The following is a 21,686-nucleotide window of genomic DNA, read 5'->3' on the forward strand; positions in this document are numbered from 1 at the left end:
CGTTTGTGGTCTTGTGTTTCAGTCAATATAAAGAATACTTATTTTTATAAAGAGACAGTTTTGAAAAGTGGTAAGTGTGTTCTCCACAGAAAATCACATCAGTTTTTCAAGATTAATATCCATTCTTTCCAGATCGTGGTATGGAGGACAGAGACTGTCTCTGTCCTCCATACCACGATCTGAAAAGAATGGATATTAATCTTGAAAAACTGATGTGATTTTCTGTGGAGAACACACTTACCACTTTTCAAAACTGTCTCTTTATTTGAAGCCCAAGAGGTCCAGAGCTTCGAGTGTGTCTCCACCCACCCATCAATACTACTTATTCAAGTGTTGTTCAAGCCTTAAAATCCCTGGACCTTTGCTACCCCATTCACACTTATTTTTATAAAACCTGGTTGTGTCCATCTGTAGTGTTTTCACTGTATTGCTGTGTAAATTCACAAATGCTTAACACACTGCTTCTGAGGAAAGCCTGTTTGCTCGTGCCAAGCTACCAAGAGGGTGAGCAGGGGTTATTAAGGAGTGTAATCCCCTTATCCTGACTTAGAAGTAAGGGTCCCTTTTTGGACAAAGGTGAATACCATTGCCATCTAGAGACCCCCAGATCTAACACTGCCAAAAGTAATTAAGCCATTAACCAAGCGGGAGAAAAAACACCTCAGAAAAGCGTGAAAAAGTAAACAACCAAGACAGTCAATTTATGTAACTACCGTCCAACTTGAACAGGGAAGGAAACCAAGCATAAAAGACCAGGTCCCATACACTTTGGAAGTAATAAGTAACAAGGAATCCAAAATGCCCCACTCGACTCCCTCACACTTAGCAGCCCAAATCACACCAAAATGAAATAAATGCCGCCAGATAATCTATACAGTTTATTTAAACCTCCAACCAGGAATGAGAAGCAACACCTCAACACCTCAGTTAAGCAAACAGCAAAAATCGGATCTCCATCCAGGATCGAAATAAAAGAACTAACTACAACGTGCCCTGGAGAGGCCAACACGACAAAAGGCACTGCCTGGAAAGACGGCTGCAACCTTGAGAAAATCAACAACTCAAGCCTGGGAAGCAATGTCACCACCGACATAAAGCTCAACAATACTCTCACACAAAACAATACTAATCTCTCCCCGCACTTGCCCATTGACGTGCTCAGGACCCACAGGGGGAGCTACAACAATAAAAAATGGTGCAGATTACACTCCGCAAATAGAGACCACACCAAAAAATAAAAAACTGGATTTTATTCCTCACTACGTCGCAAGGGGCATCCACAACATCCTTAACAGAAGCTGTTTGTTAAAACTATTCAAAGCGCTCCCTCCTTTGAGCCATATTAACTCTAGGGACATTGCAAGTATTGAGCTCTATCAGAATCGGCATTCCGAGGAATTAAAAAATCAACTATCGCCATGTTCACCGACTCCCTCTTTATTTAGCAAATCTGACAGCAGAGGGCCCCATTCGAAAAATGGGGTATTGAGTTAAAAAAGATTAACCCCCGTATTATTCCAGCCCACTACACATGCCTATAAACCCAGAGGTCTGTAAAAGCCGCCAAAGGCCTGGACACCCGAAGTCCTCTTTTAGGCATAGATTCTAAGGCTAGAACAATCACCTTTGTTCACCCGGAAGCCAGTCAGTCCACTGGACCCAGGCACTTAAACATGCCTGGTACTTCCCAAGCCGGGGAATGAAAATACCCACATGTTGCTACTAACTTACTCAAAGGCTATAAAATCTGCTCCTGGAATGTGTTTGGCCTCGGCATGAAACTAGAAGAGACTGACTTCATGGAGATTATTACACAGTATAACATACTCCTCTTCCAGGAAACATGGTTAACTAAATCCACTCCTCTAGTAGGTTACAAGGAATTCCAGAATCTGGCCATAAATGGGACTAACCAAGGGAGAGCAAAAGGGGGTCTTTCCACCTTCTTTTCGACCGATACCTTCGGACTCGCCTCTGCCATAGATTTTGACTCCCTCTGGTTGCTATGTGTCATCCCGCCTTTCACCAGCCTACTGATCATGAACATTTACATTCACCCCGCGCTCAAACAAAAACAGGCAAGTATTGATCATGTATTAGCCTCACTTGCCACTCTAAAACTAGCCTACCCCGCCGCTAACATCATTATGTCAGGGAACTTCAATATGACCTTACTGCAAGAAACGAAAGGCACTAGGGGGCAGACTCAGGCCAAAACCCGATATGACACCTTTGGCAAGCAAAGCGCAGTACACCTGTACGATCTCTCAATCCGAATGCTTAATGGTCAAAGCCCGACAGACACCCCAGCAGCATAGACACGGGTAACTCAAAAGTCAGCCTCAATTATCAACTACTCTTTCATGGAACACAACCTCGCTACCCACGTCACAAACTTTCACATTTTGGATAGAGCAGAGAGCAACCACCAACCTCAATCCTTCACACTCCTAAGAACAAACGTAAACCCAATTCTCATGAAATCAATGCCGCAACAACTCTATTGCCACAGCCTCAAACGTCTAACCTGGAAAAAGGACAATATAAGCATCTTTATGGATACATATATCAGCATCTCGGAGAAATCCAAAACTGAACCATGCAGCATTCGGGCCTGGGAGTCATTCACCAGAGGGCTAAATTTAAAATGTTCTAAGCAAGTAACTGGCAGAAGAGCAGGAAAATCATTGGGCGCAGTATGGTTCACTAAAAGCCTCAGAATTCAAAAACAAAAATGTAATAAATATTTACGACAACTAAGAACTCAGGGCTTATCCTCCACCCAAGACCAACTGCTTCTAATCTCCAAAGCCATTAAAAACCTTAAAAGAGACATTAAGGTGGCTAAGAAAACATTCCATAAACATCTCTGGGTGAAACTTCATTAGTCCTGTAAACAAAGAGAGTGTAAGCTCTTCTGAAATCACTAACCAGTTAACCAGCAGCAGGAACCAACACCACAACTCGGACATCATGAAGGAAACATGGAGAGCCCACATTAAATTAGTTTTTAACGAAATTCAACCCCCAGGCTTCGCTGATTGTGGCTCCCAACAAAGTAACAGAGTTATTGCCAAAGATCTAGTAAAAAAACGACTCCCCCTCCGATTCAGACTTTCCTCTGCAGATCCTCAAAGATCAAGTCTTAAAATCAATAAAGAACCTAATATCCGAGGGCACCCCTGGCCCCAACGGCCTCCCAAATGCCTTGTTTAGGTTTAATCCACCATCCTGGACGGATTACCTGACTCCTCTTTTTTCAGATATCCGAGCCTCTAACACGATCACCGACTCCTGGAGGGGAAGCATTCTAATCTCAATACAAAAATCGGGCTCTCGTTCCGATCCTTCAAATTATAGATTGATCGTGTTAATCAATGTGGATGCTAAAATATACACATCAAACCTGCTGGCAGACTTAGAGGACTGGGCGGCGAGAACATACCTTATTCCTTATACGCAAACCGGATTCAGGGCCGGGATAGGCACTCTGACGAACATTTCCGCAGTAACACTCCTGGCCAATCATGCCATCTCAAAATCAAGGCCACTGTATGCATGTTTCATCAACCTTAAAGGATCCTTTGACAAGGTTTCAAGAGCCAAGCTATGGGCAAAAATGTACAACTGGGGTGTCCCACCTAAGCTGCTGGAGGCCATATTCAACCTGTACTCTGAGACGTGGGTCCAGATCAGGAAAGGAGATATGCTCAGCATCACCAAGAAGATCTACACACTCAATGGGCTACAACAAGGGTGCATGCTGGCAGCCAGGCTCTTCAACATTTACATCACTGATCTGTACATGCAGCTTCAGTCAATTCAATCTGACCCTCCAAAACTTGGTGCAATACCCACACCCAGCCTTCAATTCACGGATGACATCATTTTACTAGTGCAAACGCCAGTTGGGTTGCAATGACTAATCACCGAACTTCGAGTTTATACTACCTCAGTCCAACTAACCATCAATCACCAAAAAACGAAGGTGATTCGCTTTAACAAACACCATAAAGCCGACAGCAAATTCCCTTGGACAAGTGACCATTGACCGAGGTGGATTCATACAAATACCTAGGCTTTCAAATTTATCGCTAACTTACCTTCAAGATTCATCTGTCCCAAGGTTGCACAAAATCTAAACAGCTGCAATTTGCCTTCAAAATTTTGAAAAATAAGCTTGCAGGCGGCTCCACTGGTCACCTATTAAAGGTTATAGCAGCAAAATTCCTGCCCTCCATCTCATATGGCACAGAAATCTTGAACGGCAAGGATGCTACAGGCGTGAACCTGGAACATTCAATTCTTTTCAAGAAATTGTTTGCAATCCCCCGACATACTCCGCAAGCTCAAATTCGACTTGAATATGGCCTAAGAAACCAGATCCCCGACAAACAAGGTGCACTAGTCAAGTACTATTGGAGGATGCGGGATGCAGAGGCAAACACACTCGCCCACTATTGTTGGGTAGAAATTGAAAAGCAAGCCAGGCTCAAAAATTCAATCTTTGAAGCTCTGAAGGCCTCACTCTCAGCACTGAGGAGGCATGGCTTACTGTTCCTACCTACTCTGGCTTTAAATCTGTGGTCAACAAATCTATAAAACTGTATTCTTTATCATCAGATACAACAGCCCTAGCAAAAAAAAACACGCCTGGTCCGTGGTACAGACATATCAGATGTTGCAACCCCAACCCTACTTGCTAGACCACTTCCCGCACAAGAAAAAGCACTTCTTCACGCTTCTAACGCTTGGGTCATACGCATCAAAGGATCTAACCCCGAAATGGAAATACGTATGGCAATCAAAGGAATGCCGCCTGTGCGGAGCTTGGGATGAGTCCTTGCTGCATCTATTATACATCTGCCCCGCCCTAATTTATTTATTTATTTAAGTAGCTTATACAGCGCGCAGCTACCCCCGGAGGGGTGTCCCGGCGCTAAAACAGAAACTCAGGAATGAAGGAGAGGATCAGGCCGATTGTAGGACTAGAATCATAATCTGGAGAACAGCCATGTTTTTAGTTTACTACGGAAGATGGATTCAGACGGGCAGAACCTGAGGTCAAGTGGGAGGCAGTTCCATAGTTTAGCAGTCATTACGCTGAACCCTCTGCCGCCCATTCTGGATCGTCGAAAGCGAGGTGCAATCAAGAGGCGTAAGTTGTTAGATCTCAATGATCTGACAGATTGAGATATTACCACTCGCTTTTTCAGGGTTCCTGGCCCAAGGCCGTTGATAGCCCGAAAGGCGAGGGTGAGAATCTTGAATTGAATGCGGCTTGCAATGGGAAGCCAGTGTAGCTCTTTGCAATAAGAGGAAACCGACTGACGGTAGGGGATATTTCCAATCAGTCTGGCTGCCGCATTCTGAACGATCTGAAGACGATCGATCAGATATTGAGGGGCACCGGCATATAAGCTGTTGGCGTAGTCTAGATGAGATGTGATGAGGGCCTGAGTGATCGTTCTGCGGGCGTCCAAGGGGAGGTAAGGAAAGATCTTTTTAATGCGAAGCAGGCAGAGATGACCTTGTTAATTTGCGCTTTGCAAGAGAGTGAGTCATCGAATTGAAAGCCAAGGTTACGTGCTGATTGAACAGGGGTGGGCGCAGGGTTAAGTACTGTGGGCCACCACAGGCTGGGGGATATTGGAGTTTTCTGGTTAAAAAACAGGTTTGTCTTGTCAGCATTAAGCCTAAGGTGGTTGCTGGTCATCCAGGCACAGATGTTGTCCAAACATTGGCGGAAGTTGGCAAAGGTGGAGTCAGAGTGGTCTCTAAAAGAGAATATCAGCTGAGTATCATCAGCGTAGGAGACCACTCTGACCCCACAAGACTCCACCACTGCGGCCAAGGGTGCGAGATAAACGTTAAAAAACAGAGGGCTCAGGGCAGAGCCCTGCGGGACGGCACACAGCAGGGGTTTACCCTCTGATTTGAAAGGTTTGAGCGCCACCTTCTGAGTTCTGCCAGTGAGGAAAGATTCAATCCAGGCGAGTGCAGAGCCACCGATTCCGACCTGCTTTAGACGGTTTAATAGGACTTTATACGAGACCGTATCAAAAGCAGCGGATAGGTCGAGGAGGACCAGCATGGCCTCCTCGCCCCTATCCACACACTCACGGATAGTCTCAGCCACTTCCAAGAGGGCAGTCTCAGTGCTGAAGCCTGCTCTGAAGCCGGATTGAGAGTCGTGTAGTAAAGAGTTATTTTCTAGATATTCTGTCAGTTGCAGCTGCACAGCCTTTTCCAGAATTTTTGCGGGTTTGGGGAGGAGGGAGATGGGGCAATAGTTGCAAAATCTTGTAGGATCGGCATCAGGCTTTTTCAGAATGGGGACCAGCAGAGCTTCCTTCCAAGCAGTTGGAAAGATGCCATGATAGAGGGAGGCATTCCAAATAGAAAGGAAAGGGCTAGCCAGTGAGGGGGCCAGGTCACCCATGACCTTGGCAGGAATTGGGTCGGAAGGAAAACCAGATCTGCACTGGGTGAATAACCTGAGTGCGATCTCAAGAGTCAGCTCGTTAAAAGACTGTAAAGAGGCAGATTCCGGGGCCATGACAGGGGGGACCGGGGGGGATTCCTCAGTAGGAAACGAAGTTCTAATTTTATCAATTTTTTCTAGAAAATAATCAGACAGTCCATCGCATAGTGCCTGGCTAGAGAGGTTCTGTGAGGCCCTGGCGGGCCTCACAGCAACATGCAAAATAGGCCTTATGGAGGTCTTCAGGAAGGAACAAATAAGAACTTGTAGAGTAGCAGTGATTCACTGTCTCAGGGACTCATCTATTCCACTGTCCTGCAGAGCCATAAACTTTATAAAAAACATGGCAACAGAACTGGCCAATGCAGAACCCGCTAACCAACTCATGCTGCGCTAAAACATTTGGCTCCGAATTCCTTCGGAAGTCTTGCTTACATGTTAACACTTTTTAAAATATCACCTTTTTATATCTTTTACAAAAATAACAATAATGTATATCTTTGCATGTTTTATTCATGGTGGTTTTCCCACCCTTTTATGATTTTTTTAATGAAATTAAATAAAAATATATTTGACATTGACATACTTGTTACTTTCTCTTTCCATGTGCTGCAAAATGCCTCACAGGATTAATTTTGTGATTGAAGGTGCTCCTTCCTATACACAAACAATCCTACTTACAACTCAGGCCCCCTTGCACCACAGTGTAAGGCTGGCTGTGTTGATGATAGGCAGGACATTGTCCACCAGCGCAGAGAAAAGACAGGAATGTGCTATATGTTGTTAGTTACTGTGCATTCCTGCCCTTTCCCTATCATGCAACGCCACATATCAAGATTTGGCTTTAGTTTTGCCTATTACTCTCACTGTTAGAAATGGGATTAATACTTTGGAAGCAGGAACTCCTGGCAATTAAATTAACACAGTCTGAATAGACTGCAACACAGTTCAAATGCAAACTCTTCTTACCCTGGGTAGTGCTCAAACAAGCAACAGTCAGCACCATAGAGAATCGAATGCTAAGTTCAAGCAATATAAAACAACATTAAATATAGGAACACAATACAATAAAATTCCCAAACCAATTTAAGAGCATCAGGAATAGATGATACAGAAAATAACGCAAGCATTGTTAAAATGGATTGGGGGGACCAGAAATATGGATGTTTACAAGGTTTTGAAGCAAATAGCAAAAAGAATCATCGAAGGCAATCGTCCTTTGCGGTAGGCTAGGAATAGGTGTGATTACTGGCTTACTGCTGTGGCTTGGGCATTTGGTAGGCCCACTGGGTCACATCAGTCAGAGTTAGTAAATTGGAATGGCTTTACTAAAATAAGGGATGACAGACAAGGGATGAACTGGCTTAGTAGGTTTATTACTGCCCCATTGACTGCTGCAATCCATCTGCTCGTTCTCCCTTCAAACCCAGAGAAACATTATGTATTATGACTTGCTATGACTCACAAAGGCGTACAAGTTATAGCACGAGTCCTACTTATCACAGTTACTTTTATGATTCTCAAAATCCTTCACCAGGGCAAGGCAAGATGCTGAAGCCAGCGAAGTTCTATGTGAAGGAAGATATGTTATCACTGAGCTGCCTCTGTTTTGGCATCAGGACAAATTTGGGCTTCCAACTGCTGAGGTTACTTTGCTACTGGGAATCAGTCTTTGCCTCGCCCTGGTCCCAGATCTCACTTTTGGACCTATTCTCTATTATGGTTCTTGTTGTTTTTGAGGAGGTTGGCAATACAGGAGGATGTAGTTGACAAGGGCTCTGTGGGATACTTCTTCCCACAGATAGCTTCATAGACTATATTATAGCCATTGACTAAATCACACTTTCTCAGTTAGCTGTGGTGCCTTGTTAGGCACTCTAGGATTGAGGAAAATAACTGGATACCAACATAACTTGATACTGCAAAGAGACTTCTGACCTCTCCTACTGGTTCCAGATAATCTGCGAAAGCGTCTGTCAAATGCCAGGTCTCCCACAGAGTTCTGTGCATTCTACTCATAAGAAAAAAGCCCTTATTGAGGAATGCAGTCTTTTGGAGATTAGGAAAAAATAAGGTTATCACAATTGTCTTTCCCTTTTGCTACACCAATTTTTCTAAATTGACCATAGGTGTTTTTCATATGTACCAACAATTTTGCAAAAAGGACCACAAGTTGGGCATTCCTCCCATTTACAGAACTTCTGTTATTTTAAAGGTTAGCATCTTGAATAGAAAAGGATCTGCGAGGGCAATGACAATCAAAGGTTAGCATATTAAATAGTATTTTGTCTCAACATCCAGAGCCAGGCAGAAGCAGGTTACAGCGATATGGATTCATTGAATTGTTGGAAACCTATTTGAATTTGTAAATGTCTCACATTTTAAAAGATCTTTCAGGTTCCACCTAAAAGCCAGTCATTACTATATTTGATCCAGTTTGCACAGTATGAATGTGTAGCGCAACATTTTCAACAACAAAAAGGCCAAATTAGTCAATGTTTATTTAAGAAAATTCATTAAAATTGGTAAACTCTTAAGAGTTTATGAGACCATGGTGTTTTGGTTGAAGTACAAGTTGTAAAGTGATAGAATGCATTAGAGTTTTTAACCTAGCAGTAACAGAGCACATACTGCTGTCATGGGGTCAATCAGTGACAATCCCTATTTTAAACAAGCATTGGCATAGGCGATAGGTCTGCTTTTGGGGCTTTGTAAGTGTTTAGTTATCCAGCACAATATCCTTGGTGCAACAACATCAAGTGTGGCATGGCTAAACACTTATAAAGTCCCAAAGACAAGACCTATTGGCTATGCCAATGCTTGTTTTCCTTATGTAATTTACTTCACTCTATTGTAAAGCACTCTGACATCTCTGGGTAAATAAAGTATGTGCTACATAAAAACGCCAAAAAAAAATACTAGGGAGCTCACAGAAATATAGTTTCAATGTTTAAGCCTCGCCCTTAATTACACACACCACATTCCTTTCATTAACGGTCAGGTTTTTTCATCCCACTTAACGCCCTGTACTGTGCACAACCCAATACAATATAATCAAACAACTTTTAATCCCAAGACCGCAAATGACATCCATATTCAGAAAGTGCTTTGAGACTTTGCGAATGGTGAGAAATCGCTATACAGATGCACTAAACATAACGTATTGTATTATTCTGTGTCAAGGGGGGAGATGTGTGTGGAGGCACGAGGAGGAGGAAGGTGGAGACACACGGGTGGGAGGAGGCGCATTGGGAGGAGTGATGATGGTGGAGAGGGCGGCCCCTCCATCGCACAATAATAAGAAGATCCCTTGCACCCCAGGAGAAGCTGCTTCGGCCCGGCCAGTGCACGCTGCGAGCAGGTGGCGGGGTAGCGGGGCTGTGGGGGCATTTACTGTTCTTGAGTGGTGCCTTGAAGATGGCTTTGCGTCAACTCCTCTCTTCCGGGGCTGTGTAGGGGGCTTCGGGTTAGGGCTAATCTCCATGCAGCTGCCTAGTGTGGAAAATACATCTAGTCGAGAAAGCTCAACTGCAAGAGAAAGTGGGAGCGGGGGAAAGGAGAAGATGGGCCATGGATACTGAAGGTCGCTTCAGTGAGAACGGAAGTACGGGGCAGAAACAAGACTCATGGAATACATAGGAGAAAATGCTCGGTGTAGGCATATCTACTAAGTTTCCGAGGTCCGTGGAGTATATCAAGGTCTAATCATGTTTTTCCTCTTTGAATTCTGGGACTTGTAATCCTGCTGTATAACGGGATAGGCAAGACAATAAGTCACAGAATTAAAAAAAGAACGAGTGGTGCGTGCGCGCCACAGCGAGCGATCTGAGTTCAAATATCGCGCCCGTCTCTGCGCACGATAATTCAAAACAGATATCGGCGATGCGGGTAACCACAAGCAATAGGCCGTGGGAGGAGAAAAGGTGGGACATGCACCCGCCGTAATCGCGCTGCTCTAGACTCGACCTAAAAAAGCAGCAGACACACTGTCGCCACAACCAAATCAATGTACCTGGAGACGCAGTGCACATACCATGCTCATTTATGGACCTGCATCCCTCCTCCTGTCATAAAACTGCCACCCAAGCACGCTACCACTTGCTGGGTTCCACAGCGGTATTCGTACAAGCGCCTTGAGACCCTTGCGGGTGAGTAGTGCACTATACAAGTATCAATTTACATTTTTACATTTACTGAGATAACTGTAACTTGCGCCCCCACTATGCCCTGTTTATGACCTCACATACTGTATTACTCATGGGAATAGATATGCATTTGTGTGGAAGCAAAGAGCTGTAGAATAATATTAGTGGATAAAAGGTCAAGTGACAGTTGCACTATCAAGCCAGACCGAAACATCCATGTAGGTTAATAACTGCCCTCCTCCCATTTGTGCAGCCCCCAGAGAAAAACACTATATATCTAAGACACTATAATAGCATTAGAATGTCATATGTGAGCCCCGGAAGGTTCAAGTTCAGGCAACTCGATAAATAAACAAACCACATGATCGCAGTAAAACTAGGCAATTGCAGCATTAAGGATATAAGGCTAAATGTGTTGCCACAGCCCTTTTATGGTGCAGGGGTGTGGGGTCTATTAACAACAAGATTCTACAATACGAAGAAAAGTCTTTCTTAAAATGCCTTTCATGTCCCCCCCATCAGCATCTACTGAAATAATACAAAGTGAAGTAGGATTAAACTACATATCGGATCAGATTGCCATGCAGCCTTTACTGCTATTGAGATCCAGCGGGGCCAAAGATGAGACTAAATTTACTCAATCCATCATTAAAGACTGCCTTCTCCTGGACAAAAGTTCACGTATCCCCTGGCTTAAATATATCAATGATTAGCTTAGCAATTTATTTTATCTCCAGATCCAGGGAGATCAGGTTGTGTGACAACCTTATCCAAACAGGAGATGAAGAATACCTTTTTAGCTTATAATACAGAGACTCATAGGAGAGTGGTAGGGAAGCTACCCACTTTTGCATTTTGATTGAGCTCAGCACGGAATTCCAAGATTACCTGTCCGCAGTGACTAGGCCCTCACACCGCTTTGTCTTGATTCCCTTGAGACTAGGTATAGAACATCACCTAGTTGCCTTCCCTACTGTGAAAATGTGTCCTTCTACTCCATGCCCCTGTGATGGGCTATTGAAAGAAAGCTCCATACACTTTATGCTTTCATGTAAGTTTTATTTATCTCTAAGACCTTTTTATCTAAAACCACTTTTTATAAAATTCAATGTGAGAACAACCCATGCTGCTATGAACTTATTGGTTGCTCTTAAAGATCCTGCGATATGTTTTCATGTTGCTTCTTTTATTCAAACAGCAATTGCTGCTCGGAAAGGCATTGTGTATGATAATTAACTGTCCTGTTTTATGTATTGGAACGTTTTTATACAACTGTTTAAATTTTGTTCTTACTTTTATGGTTGCCGTATATACGGAATAAAGCTCTTTTGAATTGAAATTATAGAATTGATTTTGTTTTCTGTCTGTTTGACAGATATACAGGGGCCCTTGTGCATTTGTGAGCATTTTAACTGTTTCCCAAATAGGAAACAGGCATTTACATGACTGTGGAAAAACTGAGTAGGTGCCCCTCCCCCCCCCCCGCCTAGGGAGGGGCGCCCTTAGTCACGCCACTGAGCTGAGCCTCCTCTTCTGGGGGACTGGTAGAAGGAAGGAAATCATTGGGGGTGTTTCCTATTCATCTCCTTGGATCCCTAGGAAGCCACAAGAGTGTGGCGTGTGGCATGGTGTGAGCTGTTAGCTCAGCTAACTAATCCGGTAGGACCCGGAGTTAATTTTGTGGGTTCGATTCTTTATACAGTTTGCTTTTGTGCTTTTATTTAAAATATTCGTATTAGGTACGATAATGTTTCATTATATATTTTATATGTCATGAACAAGTGGTTTTCATGTATTGTGTGAGCGCTCTATGTGAAGGGGCAGTGTCAGAAAGCGAAGTGCAGGACAGCTGCGTTACCAGGGTTGTGTACAGGAGGCACAGTTTTACTCCACTGCAAAACAAAATACAAGATTATTGTCCTATTTGGAGTTTCACTGGAAAAATAAACAAGCAAATTACAGAGCTGTGTGAAACAAACCTCTTGGGCTCCAAATATTTAGTTTCCTAGTCTCCAAGCAGTATAACTTGCACACAACTGGTGCTTTGAGTATAGTCCAGCAAAATGAGTAAAACAGAACAAATCTTAATTAGAATAACAAGAGATACAAATATTTCAATAGGTGAACTGTGGAGGGCACCAGCTTTGCTGGAGAACTTCCTGCCCACAGAACTCCATGTACATAAATGACTAGTCACGGATGGGACACTTCTACCCAGTCCATTTTCATAACATGGTTTACTTTGGATGAGAGTTACTACTCTTAGAGTAAACTTCTGCATGTGTCAACCTCAGAGGGTAAAGGGGTATGTGTGAAATGAGTACCATTTTGCAGGATTGTGATAGAGCAGAGAATACATCAAATGATATTGTTGTGAACGTATCTAGGACCCTAATTAAATATTCCTGATTTATGCCCTTATGTGGTTAAAACAAATCATATCCTTATAAAGGCATAAGAATCATATCCATATTTAGTCATAGCGAATGCAGTCCAAATACGGCAAGGCTACTTCCCTAAACTCCTAGAAAGTACAACGAGTTCTGTAAACAAACAATACCTTCAGCAGCCCGGGAATTCCCCCTGCTTCTGTTTTGATTTGTCCTGGAACTCCTGAGAGTCCTGAAAGAACTGGCAGTTCTAAGTGACAGTTCTTAGTGACGTCTTATGTCCAACCTTATGTCAAACACAGCACCTTCCAGGTATAAATATACCAGCATTTGCCTTAAGCAACACACAGTGGTTTGGAGCAGAGCGGCTATCTACTTACCCAAAGCCCAGCTGATGCGAGTGCCGAAGGAAGCCGACCCTCCCATTTGACGCACTGAGAGAGACGCTGTCTTTTCTCCTGCCGAGAAATCCAGCTCCAGTGTTTCCAGTCACCCTTGCGGGTTGCTGGGAGATCAAGTCCTGAGAAAGAGATACAAGACCTCCTTCATTCTGAAACCAAGGTACGGAGTTGATTAGTTCCTTAGAGAATTCTTGATTCAGATTCTTGGCAAAACTAACTTAACTTAAACTGCAGCTCACTTACTCCTTCCCACGTACTAGGCTTAGGTTAGGTACACCGGGGTAGGCGTAATTTAGAAGCACCAGTTGAGTACGTTTAGTCAACTTTTATCATTATATCTATTGTATATATTTTATCCGTTTTAAGTATCATATGGCTCAGAAACTATATAAATGCTTTTACAGTATTATTTCATAATACTCCTTTTACTGTACGCACTTTACTTTATGATAAGTATTGCAATTGTGGCAATTCATTTCTCTTGCATGAGAAAGAAGACTGCTCAATAAATAACAACTTTTATTGAAAACGCCCGTCTCTCTATTACTCTGGTGAAACTAAGCATGCACGATTGACTGAGTGAAATAGCTATCTATTGTTTTCACACGACTCTGGAGATATACTCCTTATTCTGGAGGGAGCAAAGTTGTCATGTTTATGCGGTTGTCAGAAACTAATCCCTTCTTGTCTAATCAGGAAAGTTAACTCCTTCCTGTTCATTCGAGAAAGTTTCTAGTGACCTCTGAGCTAGCTGGCATACCTAATTAAGTCTAACATATTCAGTAAAGACCTAGTCGACCTCAGTCCTACGTCTAAACTATCGTTTATGTTATTCCAATGAGCAGAGCCTATTGGGAATATAGGAACTACACTACATGGCACCCCACGGTTTGGTAAGGCGATAATCTAATGCAAGATACTAGAGTAACTCAGTCGTGCTTTTCACACAGACCCCTATTTCAGGTAAAAACTCCAATAGATGTCTGGAGTGGTTAAAAGGTTAATATCCACCAGAACTTAGTAGGAAGAGATTCCTAAGTATTAGTTTTTGGTTTAGTCAACGTTGAAGGATACAGTGTTCCAAAATATTGTGCACCTAATCTTTGTTTCCTTGAAACTTGATCTGCAAACTTTCAGTCAGTAAAATGTCAGAAAGTGAGGACGAAAGGGAGAGAGCTAAACGAGCAGCTCAACTCGTAGTAGATGACACAACTATCCAAAATGACGACCCGAATGCTATAATCATCCCGGTCAATATAAGAAAAACTATAACTATAAAACTTATAGAAATGGAGTATCATCAAGAGGTGGTACAGTCGTATTTGTGGTAGAGGCCCATGAATATCGGCAGACAGAGGTATTCTATTCCGGGATAACTTTTCCAGCAGCACATGTTGTAACACACCAGTTCCACTACTACAAAATAGAGGAATCTCCAGAGGAATACTCTCCTTTCGAGGAAGGTGAAATTCCACTATCATACCAAGAGCACCTGCTCTGGTTTAATGGCGCCCTAAAACATCAAAATCACATTACCAGGCTCGGTCCACTAGGTAGACCAGGAGCCATATGGCTGGTTCTAGCCAGCTACACACCACACCCCGACATTGAAAAAATGTCAAGCGAAGAACTCTTAGTTAAAATAAAAGAATTAACAAAAGCATATAGAGATTTAGTTCAATTAACCTACCGACTAAAAACACTAATTGAAAATCCTGAAAAAACTTTCATTAAAAATAATCTCAACTCTCAAAAGAAGAAGTGGTAGGGTAATAAACACACCACTCCCAGAGAAAAACAGTTTCAGTCCAGAGGGAGGTCTCCCCAACGAAGAAATAGATCTCCAGAGGGGGGGGCAAGTCTCCACAACGGGAGCCCTCTGAAAAAGATACAACCTTAGAAATAGGGACAATTTGAGAAAACCTGACAGATATCAAGATATTGATACACGTCCCTCTTGATCTTTTCAGACTTCCTCACAGAAATCGGAAAGAAGAGGACGGTCAGAACATAAAGAAGAGCACGTCAAGTCAAAAGACAAGGAACCTGCTCATCAAAATAAAAAATTACAATTTCCCAGAAAGAAGGTAGCCAGTATTAAAGTAAAACATGCCAAGAATTCTGAGGACACAACTGAAAAACGGACAGTGGGCCCAGACAATGCTAGACAGGGCAGCAGAAGTGACCATAGCTCGCCAGATTCTGATGAATCTTCTGGAGACAGTGGACACGAATGAATACATTCAAGTAGAAACTGCAGACACCCGAGTTAGCGTGCCCCATAAACTATATGAAATAACATTACGTATAGAGGGAGATAAAACTAGGAAAATAAAAGTTCTCTTTTGGGAGAATCTATCTAAAGGCTATGATATCCTTCTAGCAGAGAAAGACTGGCCACCAGAGTTTGTCAGGGAGTGCCCACATGGCGAAGAAATGATTATGCCTGCCTTCTCAAATCACATTCCAATTCATAAAAAATACACATTTGCCAGAAAATGGGCAGTGGTCCAAGCCCCTGAATTATACAAAAATCATGTAGGATGGGATGAGGATTCTCCTCACCATAAAATCCAGTTAAATAATCAACCTCCTGCACAGAGGCAGTATCCAGTTAAGCAAGAAGCTAAAAAACAAGTCAGAGAAATCTTAGATCAACTTGAATATCAGGGGGTGATTGAAACATGCACCTCACAAATGAACAATCCTTTGTTTCCTGTCTCCAAGCCAGATGATTCATATTGTCTAGTTTTGGACTACAGACACCGAAACTCTTGCTGTAAAACCTTTGCAGTACAAAACACACACAGTGCAGCATTAATGAATAATATAGTTCGCAAAAAATATAAAACAACATTAGATATTTCAAATGGTTTCTTCTGTCAAAACATAGCACCTGAAAGCAGATATTTGACCGCTTTTTCCAGCATGGGTACCCAAAAACAATTTTGTCGTCTCCCACAGCGATTCAAGAACAGCCCAGGATTATTTTTAGCCAGGGTAACAGAGTTACTGCAAATGTATAATGATGAGGCATTATCTTATGTCGATGACATCTATCCTGCAGACGATGACCTGGAGACTCACTTGAAAAGAGTGAACACCATCATACATGGGTTCGCAGCTGAAGGGTACAAATTTAACTTTAAAAAATCACGAATTGCCCATCTAACTGTCCTATTTTTAGTATATGAATTATCAAGTGAATGCAAAAGCTTAGCAGACAACTTCTTAGAGAAGTGTGCAGTACTCCAAGCTCCAAAAACGCTGAAAAAATTACAATCAATTCTAGGTTTCCTGAATTTCGGAAGAACATACATTCTAAATTATGCAGAGGGGGTTAAACCTCTCTACGAACTAATAAAACCTGATTTTAAACCAATTAATTGGACTCAAAAACACACAGAAATTTTAAGATCATTACAGACTGACATGTTAACTAAAACAAAACTGCAAACACGCGCAAACGAACGCAACCTTGTAATCCGAGTCATCCCAGGAAGATGCGGATTCACATACCTGACCTCTAATGAGGGAGAAACGGTACCAATAGCTTACAAATCACACTTGTACACACAAGCTGAGATGAAATTTAGTTCTACTGAAAAAATTCTAACTGCGGTTCAAACTGCTGTAGCAAAAGAAACAGCCCTGGCACAAGGTAAACGTATAATAATCGTTACACCGGTACCTGCCCTAGAAGCAGTAACAAAAGCAAGCATTCCCAATGGTAAAGCTTTACATCCGAGATGGATACAATGGGTTAATTCTCTTGCTGCACCAGACCTAGTATACGAATTTGATCCTAACTTAAAAACACAAGAATTTCTACAAGAGGAATATGAATGTCCTCTGCCGACCGAGATCCTGCCTCTGGAACATTACAGCTGTATAATATATACAGACAGCGCAGCACAAGCCGCAGTTGGGGGTAAACAAGCCTATAGTGCTGCGTGCTGCGTGCGCGATTGTTAAAGGTCGTTGACTTTGGTCACTAAAACTCAATCACTCGGAGACTGTACAGCTCAACGAGCTGAACTACAGGCTTTTAAGATGGCACTTGAAAATACTGATCGCGAATTCCCCACACTAATAGTGTGCGATTCATATTACTGTGTCCAGTCTTACAATGAATACTTGCAGAAGTGGGTTCAAAACAACTTCAAAGATGCAAAAAGTGGCACAATCAAGCATAATATGCTTTGGGAACAAGTAGTTCTGTTACAGAAAGAACTACAAAAGACTCACGTGATTCATACACTGAGTCATCAATGTGATGGCGTTCACGTTGCAGGGAATTCATTGGCTAACAGAGCCACAGCGGCAGCGGGTCAACCGGCTTCCGTAGCTACAAAAAATCGTACGAAAAAACAAATAGATGGAGAAACGCTGCTAGCAGTAAAAGCCTCAATGGAAGGCAATTATGCGGCGTTACCTCTAAATTATCCACTCGGAAATACATACATAATTGATGCGAACTCCGTTCCGTTTGCTCAAATCCCTGGAGTGGGGGATAGAGTAATTGCAAACACGAACCGGAGAGTCTTCTTGATTGAAGAAGCACACATGGGATTGGGTCTGAGGCACCAAGAGATCCTGAAATCTCTAATAGAATTACAATAAAAATACTGGTGGTCGGGGATGAGCGTGCAAATTTATAACTTTGCAATTAATTGTCAGGACTGCAACAGAGATTGCAGTTGTGAACCGGACCAGACTGCTGCCTAGACACCTCTATTAGACAGCATCAGGCTATCTATACGCAGACATCCAGACGGAAAAATGCGATCCCATAATTATTAAGACAAGATTCATTTGGATGTGGCCCCAGCGCTCAGTTGTCGCCAGAACTGTTATAAAAGATTTGCAAGTCTTTATCGGCATATACGCAATTGGCATGCTACATTCTGACCAAGGTCCTGCGTTTAGCTCTTGGGCTTACAAGGAGGCCATGGCCAGCATGGGCATTGCATTGCGGTATTCTAGTCCATTCCATCCCGAGGGAAATGCGGTAGTGGAGAGAAAAAACCGTGACATAAAGCAATCTATACCAGCAATTGTATTAGGTTCGGGTGACGGGTGGGTCAAACATCTAATAAGTGTCCAACGTAGTCTTAATAACATGCCAAGAAATTCTCTAGGAGGTGTCAGTCCGTACGAACTTTTCTTTGGTACTAGAATGATCATCCAGGATCTGGATTGTCAGACTTCAGTGGTGAAACAAAAAACCTTTGATATCAAAGATTGTTTGGCTGTTTTACAGGACTTAAATAAAACAAGAAGAAGTCTAAGTAACACAAAGCTAAAGCCAACAACCACTGAAGAAAAACCACCTGTCCCAGCAAGACCTGTCTGGATTCCAAAGATTGGGGATCTGGTCAGAGAAAAAATCACGGTGAAGAAGGAATTTGGGCCTTCTTACAGAAAAGCAGTACCTGTCTTAGCTGTCAGCGGAAGAAGATCAGTAGTACTACCGCCCCTTGCTGGTAAAAAGGAGAACCCAGTTGTATCAATCGACCTGGTGAAACCACAACCATGTGGCCAATAATAAGTAGTAGGCCCAGTGGACACCCAAGAAATAGCAGAAGACCAAATCTTGCTACAACCCAAGAGGTTCAAACTGAGAGACTAATCACATTTGATAAACCTTGAGTGAATAAAAATGGAATATGCAACAAAGCCATGGAACTTGTGCCTCTTGAAACCCAAATTACAACAATTCATCAAGAAACACCTGTCTACAACGATGTAGCCTCTGACTATACAAATGTAACAAAAGAAAATCCAAAGATCAATGGAAATCCGGAAGCAATTCCACCAATTGACAGAACTGCATTTGGCTACTTTATCAACTTTGATGACTTTTCCGATGATCCAAGTGAACATGGAGACAAGCCAGCAACAAAAACTTTCAAAGAAAAAATTACAGAGCTCTTTCATCAACTGAGAGAAACATATGTAATTTCACCATGGATTAAATGATGGATTGTGTTAGGTGTACTTTTCCTCCTTCTGTGACTCATCTTGGTTTTAAGTTTGGGTAGATTTATTGATGGAAAATATAGTACAATGGACACAGCAAGTCAGAACATCAACTTAGTCCTGAAACCACACAGATCTTCTCACATCGAAAAAAGAGAACTATCATCAGTGAACATCACAGCCATCCCTATACCTGGTGGTATAGCATGGGACAAAACTGACTATGAAATCTATGGCCCGGTTGAGCTCTTGAAATATCCACACCAATTCAAGATCTCCTTAAGTGACTTTGTATCAACTAGTACTTTCTCTGATGATTGGGACTTTGAAAATATTAATAATATGATGTCAGATTTAGAAATGTCAGCAAAATTTACAGAACATGAATATTTACAGGGTTCATCGAATTATGAGGAAATGTATTGCTTCAATCACTTTGGGCATCATTATCTGCATAAATCTGCTAATCCTAGAAATGTTTTCAGTTATAATCAGTGGGAACATTGTCCAACTCCGCCAAAAGGCAGTTCATAACATTTTATGAGAAATTTCCATACTTATCAGGGTTTAATTACACTAACCCAAAAACGTTTTATCTTAAAATTATGAATAAGACAGGAGTGAAAAACATGTTGACAAATAATAAACTGATTTATTCTGAAAAATTTTATGAAAGAATGTCTACATTTGGTTTTGAATTTTGGAAAAACAACATTGAGACAAAAACCATCTGGGGTACAAAAGAGTGGCAGGTACGAGGTTTAGAATCATTATTTAGAGCCTGCATGATCCCAGAACAAATAATGTTCCTGAATGATACCATTCAACAAACAACCTGTCTTGGTCTAGCCAAGATAAAAGATTTAAACAACCGGTCTATACCAAAGCCTATGCCTGATAGAAACACCACTACAGATGAGCGGTTAGACGTGTCCTATATTTTAAAACAAAACAGAACTATTCCTGATTGGAACAAATGGTTGATCTGGCCCACAGACACTAATAACTGTCAAGATAGATTCCTGAACAAAATACAGGGGTTCAAACAGAACAGGCCAGACCCAAGATATTCCCAAAGACAACATCCAGGGATAATTACAACATACAGTGTAGAGAAATTATGCCTCGACTGGGTACAGAAATCCACACTACCCGAAATTAAGCAACACTTAACTTTACTTAAAGAAGGTGCTGACTTGCGAGATTTCATAATGGGATCAAGGTATTAACTTGCATGGAGCCTGCGAAGGTTCATCAAACAACCTTTCATGTCATCTGCACGGCACCCCTGCTACACAGATAGAGCCCTTTTTCAGACAACTTTTCAAAGGTAGCTACGTTATAATAAGTAGTAGTAGTAAAGCTTTATTTCGATATAGAAACATATCATAAAAGCAAGACATGACAACATAAAAACAATACTTGAAACAAAGCATTTTACAATTCATACTATCTTTTAAAACATTCCTATTTACAGAAGAGAAGCATAAGATTTATACAAAAATTACAATTAAAAAGGGACACTCTACTGTAACATCCGTTGTTTAGCAGATCTTATGCGCCAAGCCCAGCCTAGGAACTTTGCCAGACAAATAGCGAAAAAGGGTCTCGTATCTGTGAGCAGTATTCTTATAGCTTCCAGATGCGAGCGAGTTCCCAGGCTCCTACAAAGAGGCTTTAACCACCTCCGTCTGGGGGCCATATAGACTTGACACTCAAATAGGAAGTGTGCAACAGATTCAGTTTTTAACTCGCAAAATGGACAATGCGGTACAGTTTGAAGTGGAGGTTTCCAGGTAGAGGTGAACTGACATAGAGGTAGGACCCCAACCCTGAATTTAAAATATAATGCCCTGTCATGTGAGCTGTGGATCAAATCCAAGTAAGGTTCTCTGAAGGGGATGTCTTTAACCATTAAAAAATTTGCAACAGATTTTGGGTGATTTGATTTAGCAGATCTCTCGTTATCCACCCAAGACCAGTATGCCTTCTTCAGAACTTGTTTGGGAGGTGCTGTTTTATTTTCCCAAGCAGCTCCTAGACCAAGTTTGTACAATGCCCTCTTAACCTCTCGAAGCCAGGCGATCTTATGCCAGCCAGGTAAGGACAGTACATCTTTTAAGGCGTCTGCATAACTGTGGAGCTCGGGGACGTTCCAGATTCTAGACCAGGGCAGCAAGGGGCGTAATTTAGCTTGCTCGCAGATTGGTCGAGTACCTGCGTCAAGGAAGATAGGGATTGTGGGGGTGCTCTGGGGTAGCCTCATCAGATCTTTGTGAAATTT

The sequence above is a fragment of the Lissotriton vulgaris genome, chromosome 4_1, assembly GCF_964263255.1.
Source record: "Lissotriton vulgaris chromosome 4_1, aLisVul1.2, whole genome shotgun sequence".
Taxonomy (NCBI): domain Eukaryota; kingdom Metazoa; phylum Chordata; class Amphibia; order Caudata; family Salamandridae; genus Lissotriton; species Lissotriton vulgaris.